The 13,909-nt window shown below is 39.3% G+C and overlaps 1 long non-coding RNA gene across 4 annotated transcripts in view; it reads left to right on the top strand.

Moving 5' to 3' along the window:
* LOC117244462 overlaps positions 1–13,909 on the top strand; it is an 87,486-nt gene that overhangs the window by 51,841 nt on the left and 21,736 nt on the right. For all 4 annotated transcript variants that reach the window (XR_004497630.1, XR_004497629.1, XR_004497628.1 and 1 more), the window contains exon 4: positions 11,765–11,905. This is a non-coding gene — a long non-coding RNA (uncharacterized LOC117244462). The remainder of the gene's footprint in view (positions 1–11,764; positions 11,906–13,909) is intronic.

Below are 13,909 nucleotides of genomic sequence, written 5' to 3'. Positions count from 1 at the left end.
ATATGGAGCAAGGGATGTCTGGATTCAAAAAGACAGCCCTCTTTTTAATGAATGAAAGCAAAATGTGGGTCTGTCTCATATTACAGATATGACCCAGAGTAACTTCTCTGAGGGATATAAAGGACACTGCTTTAAACACCCTACTTCATTGGTTTTATCAGGTCAGGGGTGATGTAGCCAGTGACGGTTACTTGAGTAAAGAGCTGTGTACATCCATGTGTACAAACACAGGCAAGACTATATCATTGTCTGAGAAACTTAAATTAGTCTCTAGACTAATTAGTTCTAGACTGTGTCTAGATGGGTGTGATTTATACTTCAGCTGGAAGCACTACTGACAAATACAGTTTAATTACCATCCTTGGAGCCTAGTTCTCACTCAGCACTGCCTGGTATCAACAGCTATCTGCTGCCTACCATTCCCTGATCCCTAAAAATAGACAGAGATAGAGACAATATAAACTGAAACCATAAAAAGACAGGATGGATTTTTTTCTTTCCAGAGGAAAAACAAGAAGTTGTAACTTAAATGGCAGATATAGGCATGGAGAGTTTGGCTTGTTACCTTTAGAGGAAAACATTATCAAACATTTACTCAGAGCCTAGAGATTCCCAGATATGTTTATGTAGGAAGGAAGATAAATTTAAAAAAATAAAGCCAGGAATAACTGTTTTAAGTAGGCTAGGTATATCCCAAAATGACTCAACTTTCCTGAAAAGTGTTGCAATCTCCACTTCAGGCTGTCCTACCCCTCCCACCTCGCAGGTGAATGCTCTTGGGAGCAAGGATTTGAGAAGCTCCTTTGCTGGATAAGCAAGGAGCAGCTTGGCTGAGAAAATATTATTTCTAATGCTGTATTTGTAACCTTGATAAGATCTCCACAGCAACAGAAGTTGCTGAATAGAGTTGGTCATGACATTTTGACAGAACTGTTCCACTAGAAAATGCTATTTTAATGCAAAAGTGTTGGGGAGAAGGATTTGATTTTGACACTATTTTGGTCTCAAAAAAATGGAAAAAATACGAAAAACGTCACGGAAGGAAGAGACCTTTCTTTTTTTTTCAGCCTTCTGTCTTTCCTCCTGGGACCTTTCATATCAGGAAACAAGATTAACATCTTTCCCTTTTCTATTTTGGGATTAGTGGTTGAATTCCCAGTTCGTCTTTTCTTTTTTGACTCTTTATTTTAATGCTATTATTAGCAAAACAGGAGATAAGAGAAGCCGCAAATCTTAAAATATCTAAAGTATCTATTTTAGGAAAGAGAAATTTTGAGATAACGCAAAATAATTATTTTCCCGTTTGGTTTTTAATAGTTAATTTTATACCATATAATTTTTCTAATTTAAAATCTCAGATTATAAACTGTTTTCTTTACTTATCTTCATCCTTCTCTGTACCCTGAACTCCTGATCTAATGATGGCCAGAGACATGTCACTGTATATCATATCCTCTCACTAACATTCTTAGTTTCACAGAGGAAAGGTCTTGGGACCTGCAAGTGCCAGCCTAGTAATTTGCTTTTTTTCCCAGTGATGGCTCCTCATGAAACTAGTGGAGAAAATGGTATGGGTAATAAATGTCTCTGCAGAGGCAGTTTTTGGTTGTTCTGCTTCATGACTCCTTATTTGCTCACTCAGTATTAAGAATACAAATAAAATGAAGCATTCTTTGCAGTCAGAAGAGATATAGAAATAGGCACCATCTTCAGTAAGAATGTTATTTCTAAGAGCTTCCCATGGGATTTTTTGAAATGTATTTGGCAATCAAGATCATTAGTCAAATGTGCTTATTAGTTCTGTCACTTTACTGCCTGCTGTCCCTAGCAGCCATTTCAGTACCTCCTCTCCTCACACTGCTCTGTTGCTGAGGTTACTGGAGGCTACCCCTGGGCCTTCCCCTGCTCCCCCCACACTCGCTGCATCTCCCTGAGAATTGTCTTTTTCAGGGTTTCACAGATGAACACGGGACATTACCCTTCAGGGCCAAGGGATGCCTTAGTTCGTGGTCTAGTGCCAGGTGAGTTTGCCCTTGTCTCACAAGTCTGGTGAGGTGTTGCAGGGCTGGACTGGTCTTCCTCCACAGCAGTGGCCTGTTTTTCAGTCTCAGTCAGCCACAGGAGGTGTCCCCATCTGGAACTTTCTAGCAGTGCTGCAGCTATGTCGAAGTGGTCCACAAAACAAAATCTAGCCTTCCATCTTTGTCTGTGAGAGGATGGGAAGCATTTTTGGCAGTTGTCAGACACCCATACACCTCCTCCTGCACTTGCCCTTTGGCCAGTACAGAGTTAGAAACTGCTGCTGCTACTGCTAGGAATGCACATCTCCCTTTTCAGGAGCCAGCCATCACCACCAAGCTAAGCATATTTGCCTGATGTGGATTCACCATGCAGGAATGTCCCATCTCACTGGAAGTGATTGCACCTTGTAAAATGTGCTGGGAAGTTAACAGGATCAGTCAAATAAGGTATCTGGGGAAGCATTAACTTTCTTATTGGAGTAGCCAAGGTGTTCAAAAGGGCAGAGGTGAGCAGAGAGAGAAATAGCTCAAGGTCATACAGCATGTTAGTAACAGTGCTGGGGTGAGCATCCTACATGGTAATTATCAGGCCTTTTTCCTATCACCAGTCCTGTTGTAGGTTCATGCTTTAGGTTCAGCAGGTTTACATCTGCTTTGAATACATTTTTCCAGGAAAACATTGTCTCTACTTACTTCAAACTTCATCACAGGGTTTGCACTCATTGTAGCCATTCAGCATCCTGACTCTGGTGTTAAAACTGGCAAAGAGGCAGATGAAATTCTCTTTGTCAAAGCTGACGGGTGGAAAAAGGTGGAAAGCCAACACTGAATGCCAACTCTGATAGGAGGCTGACGCAAAAGAGGCTGAGGACTCATATAGGATTTCTGCCCTGGTTATATCACGGGGAATATTTTCTGTAGATGCTCAAACTGACGTACATTGTGTTTTGGCATGTGTTTCTCAGTGCCCTTATTTTATAGCCTTGCTGAAGGCTCATTGACAGATGGCACTCAAGAGAGTGCTTTTTATAGGTGTCAGTGTCCAACTCAGATATAGTTTCTGAAAGGAAAAGGTGCTTGCGGTTGGAGGGATCTGATGCACTGCCAAAACATTTTGTAAAAGGTGCTTTAATGATACTTTGTACTCTTCAGAAAGGGGAGTAATGTGGGAGATGAAGGAAGAACATTGGCTCTCATAGATTTAGAGTCAGCACTGGCTCTTGTAAGTGACCAGTTATAAAATGGAAGAACCACTAGTTATAAAATGGAAGAACAAGCAAATGGGAATTTAATTAGGCATATATCCTATGTCCAGGAGAGGCAGAACTTGGGCAGTGCTTGTCTAACCTGGTGTTCTGGAGAATGATTTCTTGTCACAGCTTGACCAATTTCTTAGCTGGAGACTGAGTGTGTTATAAATGAACTCAAGTGCAGGCTGTCTATTACTCCTTAGCAGGATTCTCCTTTGTGGGACAGGGACCCCAGGGCTGACAGTCACCACAGTTCAGGCTGTGCCTTAACCAATGGGGTGCTTTCCATTGAGACCCAAACATGAGTGGCATATCAAGGTACTGGTAACAGGCTTCATCAACAGCTCCAGACTGGAGGAGTAATGACCCAGATCCAGGATTCATCCAGGGTATCTGTCTGTGAACAAAAGGAGATGAGGCCAGAGACAGGGCTGGAGGCAAGACTACAGTGTGGATCTGAAGTCCAGGTAAGAGGCAGGGCTAGGGACTGGCACTCCAGTGGCATCTCTAGCTCGGGGACTGATGACTCTGAACTGAGTTGAAATAGAATCCTAGGCCCTGGGCAGGGTGGTGGGAGAAGCCCCAGGTGAGCTTCATCAACATCAGTAAGGAATCTTGGTGCACCTAGGACCCTGGAAAAGAGAGAAAAAGTGTAGTTTAGCTACAGGATGACTCACATGCAGTGGCTGCCCAGGTTTACCAGAAGGAGCAAATAAGAGTGGTTTCAGGTGCAGGAAATTCAAGGGGTACTTTGTCTCTACTTAAGACTTTGCAGTTAGGTAGATAAAAGTAAACAATGCATTCCTTATTCTGCTTTCTTCAGAAGAGGTATCTGGATCTAAGTGTGGCTGCTCTTTCTAGCTGTGGGGCTGAAGGATTTGCAGACTCTGACTCCTTCCCACATTTTTGGGAGTCAGGACATGCCAGTTCAGCCATCTGCAGATCTGAGTCTTCTGGTTGGCCTGTGTTCTGAGTAGCAGAGATTCAGGCTTCTGGTTGAGGTACTTGGGGACAAGACAGCAGACTGGCTGAAAAACAAGCACAGACAAGGGATTTATTAAGCACAAGGACTTCACTCTTTACATGTACTAAGGAGCTGTACATATCTCTGAAAGAACACAGGTCTGCGAAGTACCTTTTGTGGAAGTCTGTGGCAGAGACAAATATAGCATCCATTTATTCTTGGAAGTGTTCAGCTGTGGAATGATCCTTTCTGTTCTGGAAGATATAAATCTACTTTACCACATGCTTTACAACTTCTGCAGAAGAAGAAGCAAGCCTGAAGAGCCAATAGTGCTCTCTGGAAGGCATCTCTGTGTAAGATCTGGTGTGCACTGAATGAGGTACAAGGTCTTTGCAAACCAATGGTATGTATTCCTGCAGTATACATACTGAAAATTCCTGAAAAACTATATTGTAATGCAAATATATTGTATTGCAGGGGAAATGAAGATAGGGTGATGCAAACAATGGCGTGATTTCCTTGTTCTTTTCTGTAGTCTCAGATTTCTTTTCTGTGACAGGTTTGTTTTGTGCCACTTCACAGGGCTTAAAAGAGGCATAGAAAACATTTCATAGTACAAGGCCTACTTTATGAGACTTTTAAACACTAAGAAGCATTTGCACCAAGATGGCAATTATATGGATAGCCTGTGAGAGCCATCTGAAGCCATTAGATTAACTGGACATGGACCCACCCTTCCTGTGTGCCCTCCCCAGAGTGTAGGGAGTTTGTTTGCCTGTGTCATGTTTGCTACAGCAGAATTGTGACATGCCTTCTCGGAAGGGAACCACATCTTAGAGGACTTCAATCCCTCTGCCTTGTATTGACAGCTTTTTCCTCTTCATTCTGACCTTTTTTACTCCTCCAAAACTCAATCCTTAAGATTCCTGTCCCAGGCGATCCTCCTCCATGACTCCCCTCCTCCCATGTATGTGAGAAAAAGTTCTCTTATATCAGGCTATTCCCTGCTAAGCTTCAAACTTCTATCTCCAAATATGAGGCTACAAAAACTCCCAGAGAAACAGTTTACCTTCACTCTCTAACATGAGTAAAATGTGGGCAAAGCAGACTTTTATTTGGATTCATTTTTACACATTGTTGCTCCATTATGACTGATACTGCCTCAAAGCAGATGTCCAGATGGAAAATTTAAGCTAGAGAGATGGAAATCTGATGAAGTATACAGAACTAAAAAAAAAATCACCATTGAATGGGAATTGTCAATTCCCAGACAATGCTAAATATAGGTGTAGCAAGCAGCTGTAACAACTAACATGGCAATTTCTGCTGTTTGTCTCTGTGTTTTGCAGTTTAATACTCTTACACTCTGTTGCCTATTTTAGAGCAAATGCACACTAGCAATTCACAAACAGGTAATGCTTGTAAACATCTGCAACAGAGATTATCCTAAAATGGGAAGCAGAGAAAACACTTTCACATGTGGCTGGGATGCTGTCTGTTCCTGACCTCTCTAATGAATGGAATTTAGGGAAAGCAATCATTAGAGGGAGGAGAGGAAGGAAACTCAGGGGAGAAGGTGGAGCAGGACAGAGTGCCAAAGTGTCGGAGACAGCAGAATCAGCAAGTCCACAGACAAAAGTAGGACCAAAGATCTACAGTAAGCAAGAAGCAGAGTCAGTGTGTGAATAAAAACCAGTATCAGGAAAAGTAATAACTATGATTTGAGATTTTTAAAACCCACCAACAAACATGCTTGGTGGTTCTGTCCTGTTCAGGAAAACTGCTATCTATCCGTGAAATTATGACAAGGAAGATCAGTTGTTATTTTTGAATGATAATAAGTATTTTCCCTAAATAGAGGGCACGTGGAGGAAGTCTATCCACAAAGAACTACACTGAGTCTATCAACAAAGTATTGAACTGAAGTATATGACTCTAATATAAAAAGAAGAAAACTAATTTACATTTTTTATCTTTGGGTATATTACTTCATGAATCCTGCCGAATACATTTACTCAGCTCATCCCATCTGCCTCTACTTTCTGTAAATGAAATCCATGAGAAAGTTCTGCAGGTTTTTTTGGTGAGAAGAGGCTTCAAAATTCAAAGATTCCCCATGTAGCAGCTCATAAACCTTAATTATGTAAGTTTTAGGATGTGGCAACAGGTAGTAATTTAATATAACTTCATTTGTTTTAGTATAGTCAGAGCAGTATTATCAGACTGACCAACATGAACAATAAAGACAGTCATAGTTTTGTGTCAATTGTCATTAACAGTTGTTCATTCACTCTAATGTCAGAGGATATTCAGAGTTGGAAGGGATGCACAGGGATCCTCAAGTCCAACTCTTAACCCATGGCATTATTTGCACTATGCTTTAACCAACTGACCTAATCTCAACCCACTTCCAAGATGTAGTGAAAATAGCATTGCATCTGGATGGAGGAGATAGCATGGCAAAATTTTGTGTGGATGTGCTGTGTGACAGTCACTCTTAAAAGAGTTTCACCATTCATCACAATAGTAAGGTAAAGCAACAGTGTGATTAGGAGTGGTTTGGGGAGAGAAGGGCAGGGGAGAGAGGAAAGGGAAAGGGAGGGGAAGGGAAAAAGGAAACAGTTATATATTGTAATGACAGTTACATTCTTTTCAGAAGCTACATTGAATTTTGTACTTAATGTTTTTCATGGCAGAAAATCACCAAGTTTGTCTTGAATATAAACCCTTCAAAAGTTATTTTAAAAATATTCATATTGAGAGCAGAACAAGAAGAGAAGTTAAGGGAAGACTATGTAAGAAGGGAATCCATCCAGGGTAAGGGGCACAAGTGGCCTTTGGGAGTCTTTTTCTGCCTCAAAAATGGTGGAATTATGCTTATAACTAGAGAAAACACAATTTAGAGCAGAAGTTTCTATCTCTCTCTTCATTAAAAATGGATAAATTTAATTATAGTGAAGAGCTATACATTATAACACTGTTTTTGAAATATGTCCAACAGGAATGTCGTGCAAATCTGAAAAGGTTCTGAACAGCAGAGGTCTTGGAAAGGGACAATACACAATTGGCTTGGATGCAGTGTTACAAGAGCCTTTTGCTGGTTGTGGTGCAATTCTTGCTCTGATGTTAAACCATGTTTAATACCCTGCTTGCACATAGCATTGATTTTCAGTTCCAGGAAAACAATTTAAATCAAAGTCTACAATTCTGGGAAAAAATAAAAAAAAATATAAAAAAATTCTGATATTTAGATTGGCTGAGCAAATGGAGATATTTTAAAAATGGTTTCAATAACTTTCTGTAAGATAACAGTTGGCTTTCAACTGATAAAGCTGGCTAATTAGTCAGTCATGATTGAAATCAGAACTATAAAGCTGAAAACTCATTAAATTAACATCCTTCCACATCTGGAACTTTCATAAGACAGTAAATAGTTCTGATTCTTCCTGAAAAAATAATGGCTGAATACCTGTAAAATCCATTATGTAATAACAGAAGTGCTGCTAGCATTACTTTAGCAATTTTGAGGAGCTGGCTTTGCCAGCCCTTTTTGGATTTTCTTGGGAACTTTTCATCTCTGGCATCTCAGGCATCTCCAACTGTAAATGTTTTGTATGATTTTCCTCCCACAGTAAGTTGTAGAGGCTTCCCTGAAATAAATTAGGTGTCATTTTAAATGTGAAGTGCCTTCTAGTCCTAAAATATTTTGATTTTTGCAGAGCTTTGGACAGATTGGCTAGTATGTTTAGGGAGTTCTGATCTTTTTTTTTCTACTTCAAACATATATAAGGAACTTACATTTCTTCCTTTACAGCTTAAGATGCATCAAGACATTTCTCTGAAAGTGAAGCACACACTTTTCTGTGGAGTGTGCTCCTGATTTGACAAAGAACAAAGGTGCTTGGTGGCACACCTACCGCTTCATCTTTCTTGTCTTGAAATAAGGATAGTACCTTTGGTTGTGATCTAACTAATTTTAAGAATTAACTAGAATGTAATTTCCTAAATGCTTATGAAAACTTCATTTATGATCATGCAGTTCTGAATAATATTTTGCTGTGATAAGTCTCAGTGATTTCCAAAATCAGTGTGTCTGTGTTCCTCATGATTCCTTCTGGTGCAGTCTTGTTGCTGCTCCAGACACTAAAGCTGTTGTCTCAGAGCCACCATCACGCCCTTATTTCTGATAGTTGCTCAGCCTGATGTTGCAGGTGTAGAAGTTGTGATTTCTGTTATTTCAGCTAACTGGATTTGTGAGTCTCTCTTGATTTTTTTTAGCAATTTTGCAAGTGAGGAATTATTTAATTGCTAGAAAAGATGTTGGAATCATAAAATACTTTGTGTTGGAAGGGACAGATCATCTAGTTCCAACCCCACTGGCATGGGCAGGGATACCTTCCATTGGACTGGGTCGCTCAGAGCCCCATCCAACCTGGTCCAGAACACTTCCAGGGATGAGCATCCACAACTTCTCTGTGCAACCTGTTGCACTGCCTCACCCCCCTCACAGTAAAGAATTTCTTCTTACTATCCAGTCTAAACACACCATCTTTCAATTTAAAGCCATTGCCCCTTGTCCTATCACTGTGCCCTCATAAAAAGGTCATGTGGACAGAAATTTAGTTATGTTTTTGCCTGTAACTTTGTAATTAGTCATTTAAGGATGTGCAAAGTCATGGATAAGCACCACTATTAAGGATTAATTTTATTATTTACTTTCTTGTACAGTTTCTTACAAGATGGCAGCACCTACTGGACCACGTGGTGATGCTCTCCCACTCTGCCTGCCTACATTCTCTTTTTACAGCAGGATAGACACAGCTTGAGAGAATTATTGGAGCAGATTGCTGTGATAGCAATAAAAATAAAAGGGCTGGAAGAAGCATAGGTATCTGGATTGAATAGGAACAATCGAAGGCTGGGAAACTAAAATTCATTTTACATTGAGTCTATTGTAATATCAGGCACTCCTTCAGTTTCTTCCTTTAATCTATTCAGATCAAGGTGTCTGGAAAAAATTCATGCCTTTTTTTTTCACCACAAAAGCAAAATATGAAAAGAAGAGAAGAATGCTTTGCTCAACTCTTTATCAAGGATTTATGTTGAAGTCACTAAGATCTGATTCAGAATCCTTTTAAAAATTTTGCAGACTCTGAAATATAATGGAAGCAATGTTTCTAAATTTTCAGCAAAGGCTGGGTTAATTTATGTCTTTTTCCAAGGTGTTGTGCAACTATACAAGTTTGCTGACAAATGCCTTGGTTAGGCTTTGCTTAGTTCTTACTTACCAAGTACAAAAATACTTACACATGCTTACAGATGAGGCTGCTAGTGACCTTCACTTTCTGTTTTGTAATGTTTAATATGCAGTTTCAATGTTTTGAATTTTTCCTTAGCAGGATAAGAGATGCACTATAACTCTTTTAAAAATAGTCTTCACAGCTGAAATGTTAATTAAAGTTTCTGTTTGGGAGGCTGAGATTTAAATACTTCCGAAATAGCTTTACATGGAGCAAAGTAAAAATTAGGACAATGTGAAACATGTCCTGGTGTTGTATCAAAACCAAAATATGGAGTGCTACCAAGCCTAGATTTGTGTGAGGTGTGTTGTGTAGTATCCATGGAATAAGATTGTTTCCTTGCAAGGCAGGAGACAATGGAATAAAACCCACTTTTACCCATATTAGCTATTTCCTATTAGGAAACACTGGATATTGTTTTTCATAGCTACACTTTATGAAGTGCATGTTATGATAATTGCCAAGTGCTGTGGTACTTCTTCTTATTTGGTAAATCTTGTACATGTGGATGAGATATTATTTTTCCATGGATATGTTTATATGAATTCCAGCCAGTGCGTCTACCTAGAAAACTATGTCAATGTAATGCAATGTTATGTAAGTTTTGTTTTGGTTCTTATATGCTGCACATCACAGAGTTGAATGTCTTCCAGAAGTGCATTAACTGGTGGAATTGTCATCTGCTAGATATGGTTTTCTCTCTCCCATTCATTGTAAAGAGGGCTTTTGTGCTCTCATTATTTTTGGCCCCTTTTAAAATAGTTATATTATCTGCACGCGGTTCTGTATGTATGTGTGTGACTCACATTCAGAGTAGAAGATAGTGAGCTTTGTCTGGGGATAATTCCAGTGGAAACTCATCCAGAAATCTGAAACTGGTCTGAGAAAGCCCTGTTTTTTGCAGAGCTTTTCTTTGGAGATGGATAATCATGCTGCATGTGCAGAATGAAGCTACTGTCTGTTTTACCTCATCCTATCTCTCTCTGCAGGCAGCTTTTCAAATAAGTGTTTGGGGTCCCAAACTTCTGAATCCCTTAGGAACAGCGGTTCACTGGAAGTAATCCTACATATTAAAAACAGGTCTTAGACCTGCACCCATCCAGGAGTGGTTCCCACAGCAGCTGAATCTTGCCCTTGCAGTCTTGCACTGCTGACTCTGCAACATGTGAGAGGGATGGCAGGACCCCAGTTAGAGTGCTCCCAGGAGGAACCCACATAGGAAGCAGTATTTCTGTGGGATATCCCTCTCCTTTCTTTCATTCTTTTCCAGATTGAAGTCTAACACTGGGTCTTCAGGTGCTAAAACTGAAGCAGCGGCTGATATGTATCACACAAGGATTAGAGTGGCTCAAGCCCTTTTGACCAAGCATTACTGCTGTGTAGTTTTTTATCTCTGGGATTTTTCCCCAGCTGGATATTGTTTTTGAACTGAAGTAATCTGTGTTTCTCTTAGGAGCTGAGCTGTCTGGAAAACATGTTGATCAAATTCCAACATAGCTTTTCCAAGAGTGTTTCTTTTGTCTTTTGCTAGCTGCTTCCTGATACTGTTTATCCAAAACCCCACCTGCTGTCAAGGGCAGTGCTGGCCATGTGAAACATCTTCACAGCCATGAAGCAGCTGTACCTATTAGGCTTAATTTCTACAATGAATTACCAAGTATATGTAATTTAAAACCCCCTCTTCTTCTCAGCCTTTGTATCACTACCAGTCATCTCATTTCACCTGCAAGCAGTGATGGAATTAGGTTGCCAAGAATTTGAGAGGTTTGCTTTCTCTACACCAAATTTAGCATAATGTATGTATGGCTTGCATAAGAAGAAGGGTAGTTTTTATGTTTATTTGCCATGTCATATAACCCTGGAATTCATCCTCTTCATGAATAGCAACAATAACTATTAATTTTTGTTTATTTGGGGAAGAAGAGGGGAAAAAAGGGAAATGAAGCTTTGGAGGGATGCAATAGGATGATACAATTCTCTTATAAATATTTCAAAATTCCAAGACAGTCTGAACTTGGAACTGACAAGCAAGAAAACGCACATGATTTACATATGCTGTGGATGTCCAGAAAGCTGTATCAAAGGGAAGCTGAGAATATAGTTTTGCTATATAGTACTCTGTGCTATATTTGCATCAAACAATAAGAGAAGAGAAACTGAATTGTTTGAAACTACAAGTGGAGATCATTACCATTTCTGAAGTAATTTTTTTTTTTTGTTTTTTTTCAGGTCTTTTTTGTTCAGGAGGTCCTCAAGTGCTGTGGAAAAATAGATGAGTGTCAATAATGGATTTGAACATGAGCTGCCAACAAGCTGGATGAACTGTTTGTCTGTCACATTCACTGAATATCCTGAAGTATCCTTGACAAGGTTTTAATTTTCTGCTAGTGCAGACTAATTTTATTTTGAATTTTTTTAAACATTAGAAAAAATTTAACCTCTAAACTGTATTCACAACTGAAAGGATCTGTGAGGGCTAATGTAATGATTTGTTCCAAACAGCCTACATAGCTCTTTGTTTCTCCTTTTGGCCAGTATCCATGAACACATTTAAGCTTTAGAAAGCCTTGAAGCAGTCATTACAGTTGTATTTGACCAATGTATTGCATAGACTTCTCACGATCTGTGGTATCTGTTCAGTACAGGCAGCTTAATCACTGTAAGGTTATCAGTTTGGCCCTTTAGAGGATCCTGATATTGGCTTAAAAATTATAATACTGTGAAATTTAGGGGACAGATTTTTAAAGTCACACTGTTACTGTTTTCTGATCAAATGCACCCATCTTTACCAACACATTTTTTACTTCCATCCATGTGTCCACATTCCTTTATCTCCTGTCAGCCAAGTTTTTGAAACTGTTTTTTGCAGCATTCTGTTAGGACAGGGTGTTGGGACTTTTGACATTTCTGAGCATCTCATAACTGAGAAGTTAAGTATTGAATTCAATGAGTCTGTTTTAAGAAGGTTTTTGTGTTATTTCAACAGCTCCAACACTTGTTTACCTGGCTTTCCTGCAGAAAACACTTTTTTTTTTTGTTCTAGGGTTATCACTAGATATTACATCTGGTGTCAAAGCCTGTGACACTTGCGTGGGTCTGTGAAAATTTCTGAACCTCACTTAAGTAACATTTAACAAAAATATACATTGCATGCTTGGCACTGGAGAGATACCACAGTAAGATGATAGAGCAAGCCTATGAAAAGGGATTAATGATGCATTCCCAAAGGACACATCTCGTTAAAATAAAATACAAGGAAAACAAGAACTTATCAAGAATAGTCTCCGTATTTCAAAGGGGACAAGGCATGCCAGGAAAAACACTGTAATCTTGCTTCTGTCTTGAAAGAAAATTTAAAAGCATTTTTAAAAGCTTTCTACTTCAGTTTGGTGCCAGTGTGGATTTTCAGGCTTATAGGGCCTTTTTTTTTAAAAAAAAAATCTAGATGCAATATAGAAAATACTTAATTAAGGAAAAGAATTCCTAATTCTTCTCTTTTTCAGTGTAAAAAGATAAAAAAATAGGATGTCTTGGAAGAGAAAGAAGAATGTCCTAGAGGATGGATTAAAACCATGGAATATTAACGTTGTGTGCATATTTATGCAAAACCTAGACAATCAAACTGGTATTAGCTGAAAAACTAAATAAGAAATTAGTGTTCCTTGCAATAACGAAGCTGGTGATGAAAACTCTTGTTTTCATTACCTGAGTTCAAGAATAACAGTCTTAGCTGCAGTTGTGTCTTTGACAGAGAACACTACACAGCAGCTCCTGCTGGATATACATTATATGTTCTGCTGAATATTTTGCTTTGGGGCAAGTATTAGGAATAGGAATGGCACAGAGTTGGAAAAATAACAAATAAGAAGAAATGTTTTTACCAAACCACACTGTTATGAACAAGTGAAGAGTGTGTGACTCATAAGGTAATGGACATGAAGAGTAAAAGGGATAGGGATAATGCTGTACAGGTTTAGGTGACATCTAGCAGAAGACAATTCTTTTATGCAGAAAATATAGCTGTTTTAGGCAGGACTGAACTACAAATGAGCCAAACTAAGTAGTGCTCAGAAGGTAGCATCAGGGTTTGTGTTTCTGGTCAGCCTTGTGTTTCCAACTGTCCTTGCTCTAAAGAGAATAGAAACCCTTAACATTCATGTTTACCTGCTTAGGCCATTACCTGAGCATCTGTTTTGTTTTGTTGGAATTTGGTATTCCCACCAATGAGCAGGAGTACAGAACTCTAAACTAAAGTGAGTCTGTATAAGTAAAGGAGTAACCTAACCCAGCTGTAAAGCAGGAGGGAAAGGGAGGACATTGCTGTGTTACTGCTTCTGTGCAATGTGCTGTCCAGTCTGGTCCTCTTGACCTCTC

The sequence above is a fragment of the Parus major genome, chromosome 1A (genome assembly GCF_001522545.3).
Source record: "Parus major isolate Abel chromosome 1A, Parus_major1.1, whole genome shotgun sequence".
NCBI lineage: Eukaryota > Metazoa > Chordata > Aves > Passeriformes > Paridae > Parus > Parus major.
The sequence above is the reverse complement of the archived record's forward strand: the minus strand, read 5'-3'. Positions and strand labels throughout refer to the sequence as shown.